This window comes from Microtus pennsylvanicus, chromosome 1 (genome assembly GCF_037038515.1).
Source record: "Microtus pennsylvanicus isolate mMicPen1 chromosome 1, mMicPen1.hap1, whole genome shotgun sequence".
NCBI classification, from domain to species: Eukaryota; Metazoa; Chordata; class Mammalia; order Rodentia; family Cricetidae; genus Microtus; species Microtus pennsylvanicus.
The window spans coordinates 174,348,244-174,360,715 of NC_134579.1; the positions used below are offsets into that span (position 1 = coordinate 174,348,244).

A 12,472-nucleotide genomic window follows, 5' to 3' on the forward strand; every position below is an offset into this window, starting at 1 on the left:
GATGACTAACACGAAATTAGCCCAGTCTGATGTGGCACTGACACACACAAATCTTTCCCTGGTACTCATTTCATACACATACATATATTTTAAAATACATATATGTGTTGTTGGAAATGATGATATAAAATATCATTCCTTTAACGTTATCTAGTGGGGGAGGGGGTTAGAGGTGGCTCAGTGGTTAATAAATATTTTGTCCTTGCTGAGGACGGTTCTCAACTCCCAAGTCAGGTGGCTCAAGGTCTAGCACCAATGTCCTTTCCTGTGCTCGACAGCAACTGCATGTTTGCATGAGTCACGTGTGCTAACACACATATAGTTAATCTTTAAAAAAATATTTTAAAAGCTGGTTATGCTGAAACACACCTTTAATTGCAGCACATGGGAGGCAGAGGCAGTAGGATCTCTTTAAATTCAAGGCCACCCTGGTTAACGTAGCAACTTCCAGGACAGCCAGTGCTACATAGGGAGACCATGTCTTGAAAATAACAAACATTGAAAAAATATATCATATTTGAGACTGCATATAAAGAGCTTCTGTACAGGAAGTTGCCCAGTGGATTGTCCAGCTCATATGAGCACATCATTGTTTTAATAGCTACAACTCAGGTAATTAACACTTAAGTAATCCTGATTGGGAATGATCTCTCCAACCAGATTTCACTATGTATCTCTGGTTGTCTTGCAACTTACTCTGTATACCAGGATGACCTCAAACTCACAGAAATCTGTCTGCCTCTGCCTCCTAAGTGCTGGGTAAAGTGTATACCACAATGCTTAAATTTAATTTCAAATATGGCTAGTATTGAAAGTTATAATTCACCATGCTTCTTGGAAATGCCCAGATTTTGAGTGTCAAGGGATATGGAATTTAAAACATTGATAACCAGGGACTGGAGGGGTGGCTGGGTGGTGAAGAGTACTTATACTTGTTGCTTTTGCAGAGGACCTGGGTTCAGTTCCCAGAACTCACATTGGGCAGTTAAACAACTACCTGTTAACTCCAGTTCTGTCATGTGTGGCACCTCTTCTAGCTTCCAAGGCTACACACAAGTTCACACAAACCCTCAAATAAAAATGAATCTTCACGAAATTATAACAACTGTGTTACTTTTAGAAAGCAGTCTATAATTTACACTTTTACACCTGCCTTGTCACGGAGTGGGAGATTGTTGATCATTGGTCTATACTTTTGAGTAACACTGTGGTAACTCGGGAGTTGTCTACTTAGTACTTGAACATGTCTAAAGTACTTATGAGCCACTGCATAGACTACTCTGGTGGAATCACCATATGCCTCTGGCTTACCAGATAAAGTTCCATCTGCCCTGGGTATCTGGAAGGGCTAGACTTACCTACTTGACTCTGCCTTCTGTCTCCCAACATTTTTAGTTTTTCCACCTAGCTCTTTTCTGCCTATAACAGGCCCCAAAGAGATTCTTTATTCATTAGCCAATAAAGGCAACACATAGACAGAAGGACCTCTTACATCATCTCCACATTTCTGTCTAAATAAAAAGGAAGGTTTTACCTTTAACATAATAAAATTACATATAACAAAGCAGGTATCAAGCAAGAATTACAGTTACAATGTTTATGTTTACTTTATCTTTTAAGAAAAACTATAACTATCTATTTTCCATCAAAGACCCCAGAAGGATATAATATTACCTAGGTAAACAGAAAGTGCAGTGTAAGCAACTTCTAAAACTTTAGAATTGACAGAGATATCTCACTGCCTGGACAGTCATCCAAAGTTCTTTTGTAACATTGTGGACACCCATCTTCAGCCTATTGCTCCTTGGTATGTGGCAGACTTTTTCATGAAGCAGGACATTTCAAAGACAGTTCCTTCATATTGACAGTTTTTCAGTCACGTTTTTTCTGTGTCCTGTAGAATGTGTAGCAGACTCTTTCACGAAACATGAACCCCGAAGGATCATCTCACCTTTAAACAAGTTCAGCAATCATTTCCTGGGGTCCTGTATGTCCATCATACGGCATAGCATTAAGCAGTCTAGTCAAGAGCAGTTTCATACCCAAATGGCTAACTAATATCATAAGGAGCTTCTGTGGTTCCCGTCATTCTCTTGAAGTAACTTGGTGCTGCCAGCAGCATATGTGTCTCACTGTCATAAAAGGTCCTAAGTTTTTAAAATGTTTAAATGCCATATTCTATTAGTCTGTGAAAGATTTTAATAATACCTATCTTACTGAATATATCTTTCTCTATCTAGAAAACCTAACTAACATCACTGCAACATTGACTATGATAGATGACTATCTGTTAACCTTTATTTCTTAGTTACACATTACATTTTTAAATGAGCTGAATAAACACAAAATGGTAATCAAGAGCAGAAATACATATACACAGAATAACAAAATTGACCTTAATTTTGTTTCAATAATTAAAGATCCATACAAACGCAAAGTATTCACATCAATATCATATCCTACTTTGTGTTTAAACAAATATTTATAAACAATATTTGGGAATTGGGTTGTAGGTCTCTCCAAACTGCTTCCTGTTTCTTCTGGGTCAAAGTATTTTGGGGCATGTTCATGGCTACCTTTCAGAGTTCTTGGTCCATCAAAAAATTAACCTGGAAGGAATCCGTAGGTTCTCATTCTCTGTGGAAACAAAAGAACTTTCTACAAAGCAACATATCCTCAGAGCCAAATTTTGAAGACAAGATAACTTTAAAATATTGCCATGTGACTGTGTCTTACTGGAAAGGTTCTGGAGCTACGTACTTGATTCTGCCTTCTTTATCTCAGCTTTCGGTTTAGTTTTTCCTGTGTAGCTCTATTCTGCCCTATCCCAGGCCTAGAACAGATTCATTATTCATTAACCAATAAAAGCAACACATATACAGAAGGACTTCCTACATCAGAAGGGTACCCAGCAGTAGGGGCAGCATTTTGGGAGGAATTTTAAGGTGAATACAACTTCCAGTAAAAGGTATGTTGGGAAGAGGGGTGATTGGTGACCTGCAGAGGCAACCAAGGCTGGATAGTGTGGAAGGCTGGTGCCAGGGCTATGTGGGTTGATATGATAGGGGTGAGGGAAAAAAGAAAAGACAAACACACAGACACACAGAAAAACTGGAATAAGGGAAACTGGGCTCTCTGATGGAGAAACATCAGCAACACAGAATCTCAGTGTCTTTATTGTACACACTTGAACAGTGAGGCAAATATTTTGAATACGGTCAGAGCAGGAGACAGTGTTGTTATACACACCTGAACAAAGAGGCAGGTTTGACTAATCTTGGTAGGCATAGAAGTCTTTGCAGGGTGTCAGTATTCAGACCATAAATATGAGGTGTGGGAGAAGGTCATCTGGAAAGCTACAGGTGTTATTTTCTATACTCACTGCAATTATTTACACCCATTCCCAGGGCAGGCTTAGATGCCCATCTGAGCTACACCAAGAAAGGTTTTGCCATTTCTATGAGGCTGAAGCATTGGTCCTTGATATGACCAAGACCTCATCAACAATATACATTTACTAAGGATTTTTCTGGCTTTTCTACAGGAAGAATTTTACAAAACAAGCAAGTAAGTGTATTAAGGTAGGTCACAAAACACATGTAAAGGTTAGAGCATGTGGCTTTACTATTAAATACAGATTAAACACGGAGACTCTTTGGGAGACTGGAGGACTGAAATTCATGTTAGAAAATTTCACACAGGTTTTTGTTTTGTTTTTTAAATAAGCACCTTTTTAATTGCTCAGTAGTATCTATTCCCTTTGGGGACTTTTGTTCTACGCCAAGCAGATGTGTTCTCTTTGTAATCTGAAATTTCAGCATTCTACAATTCTAACTTGATTGTTCCTGCTTTAATAATTGACACCATACTGTAGCTTATAATTGATTTGGTTCTAAGACATTTTTCCAAGTTATTCACAGTTTCTGTGAATTTCTAAGTCTTTCAACAATTCTTTTTTTTATTGGGAAAAATAAGAAGATTCTCATGTACACACACATACAAGAGTTGTCTGACTACAATCTAACATTCCTCCTACAGGCCACTTTACACAGGATTTTGTCAGAGATGGAGGGTTAGTGGAAATATTTAATAAGAAAATGCTTGGTTTTGAAGCTTGTATATATTAAGGTGCTCACTACACATTGAGGAGGTACTCTTTTCATGATAACTGAAAATTCATCCCCTAAAACACCACCTCATGTGTTCAAAGTGTGGAGTCAACTGTTAGATGGAGTTATTGAGTTAATTGGATCAGAAGGAGTCTGACCTTGTCAGTGGATCAGTCATTTGCAGATTATCCAATATCCTTATTGGAGATGTATGTCATAGAGGGTATAGCTTGTTCCTGGCCTCTTTTTGCCTCAACTCTGCTTTCTGGCTACAGTGAGGTAGTGGCTCTGCTCTAGCACCAAACAGACTACAGCCATGGTGTTGTCTCACCACAGAGTAAGCCCACACATCACTGAAATATTGAAGCAAAAGAAATCTTCCTCCTTTATTGACACAACAGTGGAAAATACAGTGAACTTCCGTGGGCTCTTTGTTGTAATAATCACCAATTTCTCAGGCATCTGGGTACATGGGGTTAATAATAGTGCTTGCCTAAAACAATTGCTTTAAATTTAAATGTATTAATAGGTGTTAAGTATGTAGAGTAACTCATACAAGTTATGGCCTAATCCATTAGCTTGTAAACTATAAAACAAGTTTGAGACATGGTCAAGAATTCAAAATCAACAATGCAAACAAGTTGTTTTATTCAACTAATTACAGACAAGAAAGTACTAAGAAGTATAATTTAACAGGCACTTATAACTTAAATGTTATACCTAGGACTTAAGTGAAATCAAATTCTTCAACTGAATCAGAGTTCAATATCAGAAAATGGATAAATGCAATGTCACTGATATATTTTATTCAAAAATCTTCTCCGCTGTAAACACTTGAGAAGCCTGTTTCCTGGCCTTAAAAAGAATCAAGAGGAAAACAAGCTATTATAACCTAGAAATTAATTACATATACTGTTATCAATTTTTAAAAAATACATTTATTGTTTTTTATTTTATTTATTGTTTTATCTGTGCATGCATGTGTGTGTGTGTGTGTGTGTGTGTGTGTGTATAGTGTTCAGTTCTCTCTGTAACAGGTGTTCCTTGAAGTCAGAGATTTTTAGCCTTGGCAGCAAGTATCTTTGACAACTGAGCCATTTTGTCAAACCTTTTTCTTATCATCATTTCAATGTAGAAAACAAAACTTGGATATTTTTCAAGATAACAATGAAATGTCCTAATGGAAAATTATGATCTAAAACTTAAAAAAAATTACTAATACATATTTTCAAGTCAAGTCATAAAGAAAATTCTAGATGAAGCCAAAATAGAGTGAAACAAAATGTTATTCTACGATGGACTCAGTCAAATGTAAAAATGCTGACTCACAATAATATAGATGGGAGGGGTTTGAGGAGCACCAGGGGGCCAAAGAAGAAATGAAAAGAAAGACAGAGGTATGTGCAAATAATCCCACCACTCAGGAGGCAAAAGCAGGTGGATCTCTGTGAGTTCGAGGCCAGAGTAGGGTACATACTGAATTCCAGGACAGCCAAAACTGTAGAATAGGACCCTGTCTCAAAAGCAAAAACAACAACAACAACAACAAAACCCTTGTTTATTATAAGTTAGTATTCAGCTGTACCACTCCTGGCCTAGGACTACTGTGTCTGACTTTTGGATGAGTGAGAGTCAGTTTCTTTAAGGGTATGTCTCTTGGTAAGTTAACCATGCTCCAGTGGCTGGTCTTATATCCAGACATATATAAGACAAAAACTGGACTCTGAGGGTTATGGAAAAAAATAAATAAAGCACATGATGAGAACATGATGGTAAAGGATCTGGGAGGAGTTAAGGGGAATAGAGGAGGAAAACATGGTCAAAATACATTGTATACATATATAAAAATTTTCATAGAGTTAATTATATTAAAAGAAAAAAGGAAACTTGTTTGTGCTGCTTCCAAATTTGGTTTACAAACAAAAGCATATTAAACTAAGCTAAACTAAACAAATTAGGTTACATAAAATTCAGAGTACTGGAATAACCAAATAAAAACTAAGAATGTAGTGAGATAAATTAGTAACTATTATGAAGATGTGAAAAGAAGCTAGGCACAATATTAATTCCTCAGTAATACATGAGATTGAGGTAAGAGAATGAGGAGTTCATAGTTAACCTAGGCTACACAGTGAACTCAAGACCACCATGGGCCACGTGAAACCTTGTTTCAAAGGTTAAAAAAAAAGTGAAAATAGGTTAGCTAGCAAAATGGCTCAGTGTTTCGTAACGCGGTTCTTACAAAATATGTCAGCTCAGTTCCCAAAATATACTGGGTGGCTCACAATCACCCAAGACGCTAGATATAGGCGCGCTAAAGCTATCATCTGATGCCTTCTGACATCATGTTCTGGTGTAACACTCATGTGGTTTGCTTGCAGGCACACACAAACACACACAAATATAAAAATGAGATCTTTTAAAAAAGTTTTCCTTTTCTTTTTAATTGATTTTATGACTAATGGCTGTTTTGTATACATCTAATTATTTCTTAACTAACACTAATTAGAAGGTATTTATTCTTTAATCTGTCAAGAGCTTAAACATCTTGACAGGTCGTAAATAAATAAGTTATTCTAAATATATTCACAGTAAAAATATCTTACGGCAATCATAAGACAGTTTCAAGAATAAAAAAAGTTTTGAATGCCAAACTTTGCTTGTGAATAATAGGTAAATTATTATCAAAATATTGCAACAAGGCAGGTAGAATGGCTCAGTTATTAAAGGCCATACCTACCAAACCCAGAGAATTGAATTTAAGCTCTGGGATTCGTATGGTAAAAGGTGAGAAACAACAATGCCTACACATACACAAATTAAAATAAAAAATAATCAAAATTTAAAAGTTTTAATAAGGGAGTATATAGTGGTGCACACCTGTAAACTCAGCATGGAGAAGCAAAGGCAGGCCGAAATCTGTGATTTCTGACGCTAGTCTGGTCTAAATAATGAGTATATAATGGTCAGGCAGGGATGCACTCTAAGAAGACCTGTCCCAGTTCCAAAAGAAAAAAATATTAAAAGTGGGTTGATAGGTGTGTGCGGGGAATCAGAAAAGGTGAAGGTTGTGACAATAATCAGAACTCATAGTATACACATATGAAATCTTTAAAAATTTAGTAAAACTTCTTATAAAGTATGAGAACTAGGGCTGTAGAGAATCAGTCACATTACTTCAAGAGGCTACACAAGGCCAAGAGTTGGATGAACTGCTACACTGCCGGTCTGATTTCACTACTCACTGTAAGCATCCTCATTTGAAACATGGGAACAATAACCATCTACTTTACAGCGATGCTATATACATTGATATATGTAAAGACCTTAGGAGAGCTGTAATTTTTAAATGCACAGCTATGATCTAACAAACCACCCCTTCCAATCCCAATGGAACAAAGTCAAAGGTATAGAGCAGAAAAGACATGTTTAGTATTCTAACAGAAACAGTGACTCACTTTCTAAAACTGGAAACATAAAGGTCAGTTAACATGTTGTTCACCTGGAGCCCAGTCAATACCTGATTACCACTGTACTCTCAAAAGTTACTGTGCACTGCAAAGCAAGCATCGGAACCCATAACAAGAATTAAAATGAATTGTACATTTATATGGCCAAACTAGTAATAGGAGTAAATATAAGTTAAAAAGGATTAAAAATAAGTTAAAAATAAATTTAAAATAATTAGGGATTAAATACATTGCAAAGTAATCTTTTAGAGCATACTTAAATTGAGTAACCTAGCAAATAACCTCTATCTTTTTATTTCCCGTTAAGTATCTGAGATTAGCCAGCTTCTGTTTGAAATGAGTCCTTTTCCTTGAATCTGTTCTTTCTTATGTCCCTCTTGAGTATTCTTTCTCGTCTTTAGAGGGAAACAAATATGAAGTTCTCAATAAGTACTCTTTTTAGTTTTCTCATAGAATTCCCACACCAGGGCTTCAGATGTGCTCGATGGTTAGGAGGACATAGTGCTCTTGCAGGAGACCCAAATGAATTTCCCAGGACCCACATCCAGCAGCGCACAACCGTCTGCTACTGAAGCTCCATGGCATCTATGGCCTCTTCTGGCTTCCATGAGTGTTGCACTCCATGTGCAATCTACACTTAGACACACACAAATACATGCAATTAGAAATTAAAAAATAAAATCTTAAGATTCTGGGATCCCATGCATTGTCTAGGCTTAGTATGCTACAATGCTACTGAAACTTACAACCTCAGTGGAGGTTTTCTAATGCCCAGAAATTCGTCAGTAATTTGGAGCTCATCACTTAACTGTAAATGATAAACCAAGAGTTGTTCTAGAACTGAGTATACTCAGAAGGCCAAAGGATAAGATATCGCTCTCAAATCCAATGTACTAAACACTAAGACCACCTGAGTTAGTTACAGCTAGTTTTTTAACCACATTATTGTTACTGACATCAAAATTTAAAACTAAAAATTTAAATATTTTATGAAAATGAGTTATGCTACTGAAAGGCATTTAAGTACTACCTAAATTTAAAAATGTCCATTTCAGAAATCCAGTGATAGCAAGCCAAATATATTTGCCATTTCATGAAATAGAATGAGTTGTGAGGAGACTATGAGAACAGCTGATTTTAACTAAATATTTTTTTTTCATTGCTTCACTTAAAACCTCTAAGCATGTTTTATTAAACAAAGACTGTAAACAAATATTTACCATGTCTGTTACATGGAACAAATGGGAACAGCTTTTAACAGAGATTCATCAATACCTCAAACATCTTTCTATTATAAATACAAGTATCAAAACAATCCTGAAGCTATTTATGATGCTTTAGTAGTCAGCACCCACACCTGCACCGCTTCGAGTTAACACAACTGTGACTACGCATTATACCTGCTACTGTAAACAGTTCACTGTAGTCTAAGGACAATGGATAAAGCATGCCATTTCTGCTCCTTTGTCTTGAGACTTTATTGTTCAGAAAGACAAAGGTTTCCCTTGCCATCTGACACTCATTTGCTGTGCTTTTCTCTTGAAAACCTGAATTCCATTTTGAATACTTCAGTCTCATGTTTAAATGACAGTGCTTTAAGAAGAGAAAGAAAAATTGTGCTGCACTTCTCTTGTTACCTGAAAACATAATATGTGTACATATATTTAATATATTCTTACAACTGTCCAGGTCATGTTTACAAGCTGGAATTCTTTTACTTAATGTGTGGGTATTTTGCATGGTGATATTTAATCAAGACATTAACATGAGTAGAAGGTTGTTGATTTAAGACAAGTTTGAGATCCACTAAAATCAGCTGTTGGACATTTATCCTTCTGGTGGTTGTGGAAGCTTCATATTTTCTTTTGACATCGTTAGACGTCTCAGCTTTTGGAGGACAACTTTAATGCTATAGGAATTTTGCCATTTTGCTAATACTGGTATGCTTTGTGCATCCACCATTCCACTGGAATTATTGATCCCATTCATATTAATTTTTGTTACAAATATAACGGATGGAGGATCTTCTGGGTATTTAGATCCACATTCTACCTCCAGACTATATATTCTGTTTTCATAGTTGTCCTTGGTGGCCCAATAATCATGCCTGTCCACCTTGTAAGTGTCATGTCTTCATCATGTTCAAGGCCCCAGCTAACCATACAATCACCTACTCCTTTCTGTCCTTCTTCAAGTTCTTCCAACAAGTAAAAATTCTGAGGAACTTTAACTCCTGTGATGACTGCCCTCTTCTCCTGTTACTTAACTAAATATTTTAAGCAACTTCACCTGATACTGAGATACTTATAACTTCCTCCCCTGGTGAAAGAACACTCTCTACTGCTACTATCTGGTACTGCTTATGTTTAAGATTTCCCACAGATTTCCATAGCTGCCTGACACTACCAGCCTCTATGTCTTCCTTTAAGAGTCTGCATTTCTTGGGAAGGACATCCAGGAAAAAATGTTAGTAAACACAATGTCCGGGTTTTCCTCTCTTCAATTCCAACAATTGTTCAACTGTGACCTAGTCAAAGTATAAATATCAGTTAATATGTCATATCTATACACATTTCTTACTATATATATACATTTGCAGTCTCTGAGTTGACATATGTGTGTTTAGAACACACACACACACTTGCAGTTTTAAATAAGTGCAGTCTGGAAAGGCTTAATATAGTAACAAGTGAATAAAGACTGTAAGAAGGAAAGGGATGGATAATGGGAGCAGTGAGCCAGAAAAGGACCACAAGAAGTGCAAAGGCCACAAGATGCTGTGTCACCCAAGAATGTACCAGAATGACAAGTAGCTCTGACAGCCAGTCATAACAGCCCCCTTCTCCACCCTGTCACCTCTACTATTGCAGTCTTGACCTTCCTTAAGCAATAGTCAATCTGCTATCTTAAAAATGATAGTTATGTGTGTGCTGCCTGGACAGTCACGCAAAGTTCTTATGTATCATTGGGGCATCCATCTTCAGCCTTCAGACACATAGTATCCAGCAAACTTTTCCATGAATGAGGAAATTCCAAAGAGTGTTCCACATATATTGGCGGTTTGTCAGTCTCTTTCTTCATGAAGCAGGAACCCCTGCAGACTGGGTCACCTTTACGTAAGTTCAGCAGTCATTTCTCTGTGGGTCTTACTTGTCCAGGTAAGCAGGCCAGGAAAGAGCAGTTTCTTTGTTGTATGGCCTCTTGAATCTGGTAGAACAGCGTCCTAACATGTTTATTGCTAGTCCCGATATAAGAGACAGTTTCTACCATCGAAAAGCATTTTAAATGTAATGACTGTTAGTGTATAAATTAAACACTTCACTTGCAAAATTTTGAAACACTAAAGCCACAGTTCACAGCTTGACTATTTGAGCTGATGCTGGTTCTGTCTGCAGTGCATGTCCTTTACCATTAATCATATAAGCAACCATCCCATTAGAAGAGCCACCAGTGAAAATTAACAAAGCATCCTTTGTAGGATCTTTTGCTACCATTTTAGGAAAAATGAATGAATGTAGTTGGGGAAACTGCAGCAATGGTCTGTTGGGAAATGATTATTAATCTGACATTGAAATTGAGCAAATGCAATTGCCCAAGAATTAATATTTTGAAATAACCACTCAATGTATTGCTTAGTGTAAGGAACATTGATTACAATCATTTCCTTGCCAAAATATTTCCTAGATTCTATTCTGCTTTTCTGTGCTAAGCATACTACTGCTTCAAAATGAAGATTTAGTTGTGATACAGGAAGGTGCATCCATAAGAGTGGCTTGTTTTGCCCTAAAACCATTGTAGGAGCTAGTTTTGTGGGTAAAATGCATGCCTGGCATGTTTGGCTATAATCAATATAATGTACCTGTTGTTCTGTTCTGGAAGATTCTGAAAGCTGTCTGCTGAAATTTGATTACTATTCTCTTTTAGGATTTCACTTAGAGGCTCGAGATCTCCCATAAAATACCATAGATAAGGTCTCAGCCATTGGATATTTCCTAACAACTTTTGAAAGTCATTTAGTGTATTTAAACTATCCTTCTTAATTTCTGCTGTTTGAGTCTTATTTTTGGGGATAAAAATATGACCTAAATGCTGGAAAGGTGGGTGCGTCTGCACTTTCTCTGGATTAATAACTAAGCCTGCATGACTAAGGCTCTGTTGTAGTAGTTCATATGTCTCAAGTAAAACTCCTTCGTCTCTACGAGCAAGCAGGTTGTCATCCATATAATGGACAATATAAATCTGTGAACATGTATGTCTAACATTTTGTATAGACTGAGCTACAAACTTCTGGCATAGGTGGCACTGTTTGCTAAAGTAAGACACTCCATTGATATCTCTTCATTGGCTCTCCTAAATTAACTGAGTAGATACCAAAAGCAAATCTTTTGCAGTCTTGTGGTGCTAAATGTATGGTTTATAAACAATCTTTTAAGTATAAAATATGTTTTATTATTATTTTTTTATTGAAGAAAAAAATTTCCGCCTCCTCCCAGCCTCCCATTTCCCTCCCCCTCCTCCCACTCCTCTCCCCCTCACTGCACTCCTTTACCCCTCCCTCTCCAGTCTGAAGAGCAGTCAGGGTTCCCTGCCCTGTGGAAAGTCCAAAGTCCTCCCCCCTCCATCCTGGTCAAGGAAGGTGAACATCCAAACTGGTAAGGCTCCCACAAAGCCAGAACATGAAGTAGGATCAAGACCCAGTGCCATTGTCCTTGGCTTCTCAGCAGCCCTCATTGTCCGCCATATTCAGAGAGTCCGGTTTTATCCCATGCTTTTTCAGTCACAGTCCAGCTGGCCTTGGTGAGCTCCCAATAGATCAGCTCCACTGTCTCCGTGGGTGGGTGCACCCCATGTGGTCCTGACTTCTTTGCTCATGTTCTCCCTCCTTCTGCTCCT

At 37.3% G+C, this 12,472-nt stretch overlaps 1 protein-coding gene and 1 pseudogene across 2 annotated transcripts in view; one reads left to right on the top strand and one right to left on the bottom strand.

The window, feature by feature from the left end:
- Positions 1–2,909: 2,909 nt before the first annotated feature.
- Positions 2,910–12,472, top strand: part of LOC142833851 (amine sulfotransferase-like) — a 150,385-nt gene continuing 140,822 nt past the window's right edge. For both annotated transcript variants that reach the window (XR_012907458.1, XM_075945698.1), the window contains exon 1: positions 2,910–2,968. The gene's annotated coding sequence lies outside the window, so the exon portion shown is untranslated. The remainder of the gene's footprint in view (positions 2,969–12,472) is intronic.
- On the bottom strand, positions 8,893–10,849 carry LOC142860719 (ubiquitin-conjugating enzyme E2 variant 2 pseudogene; annotated as a pseudogene).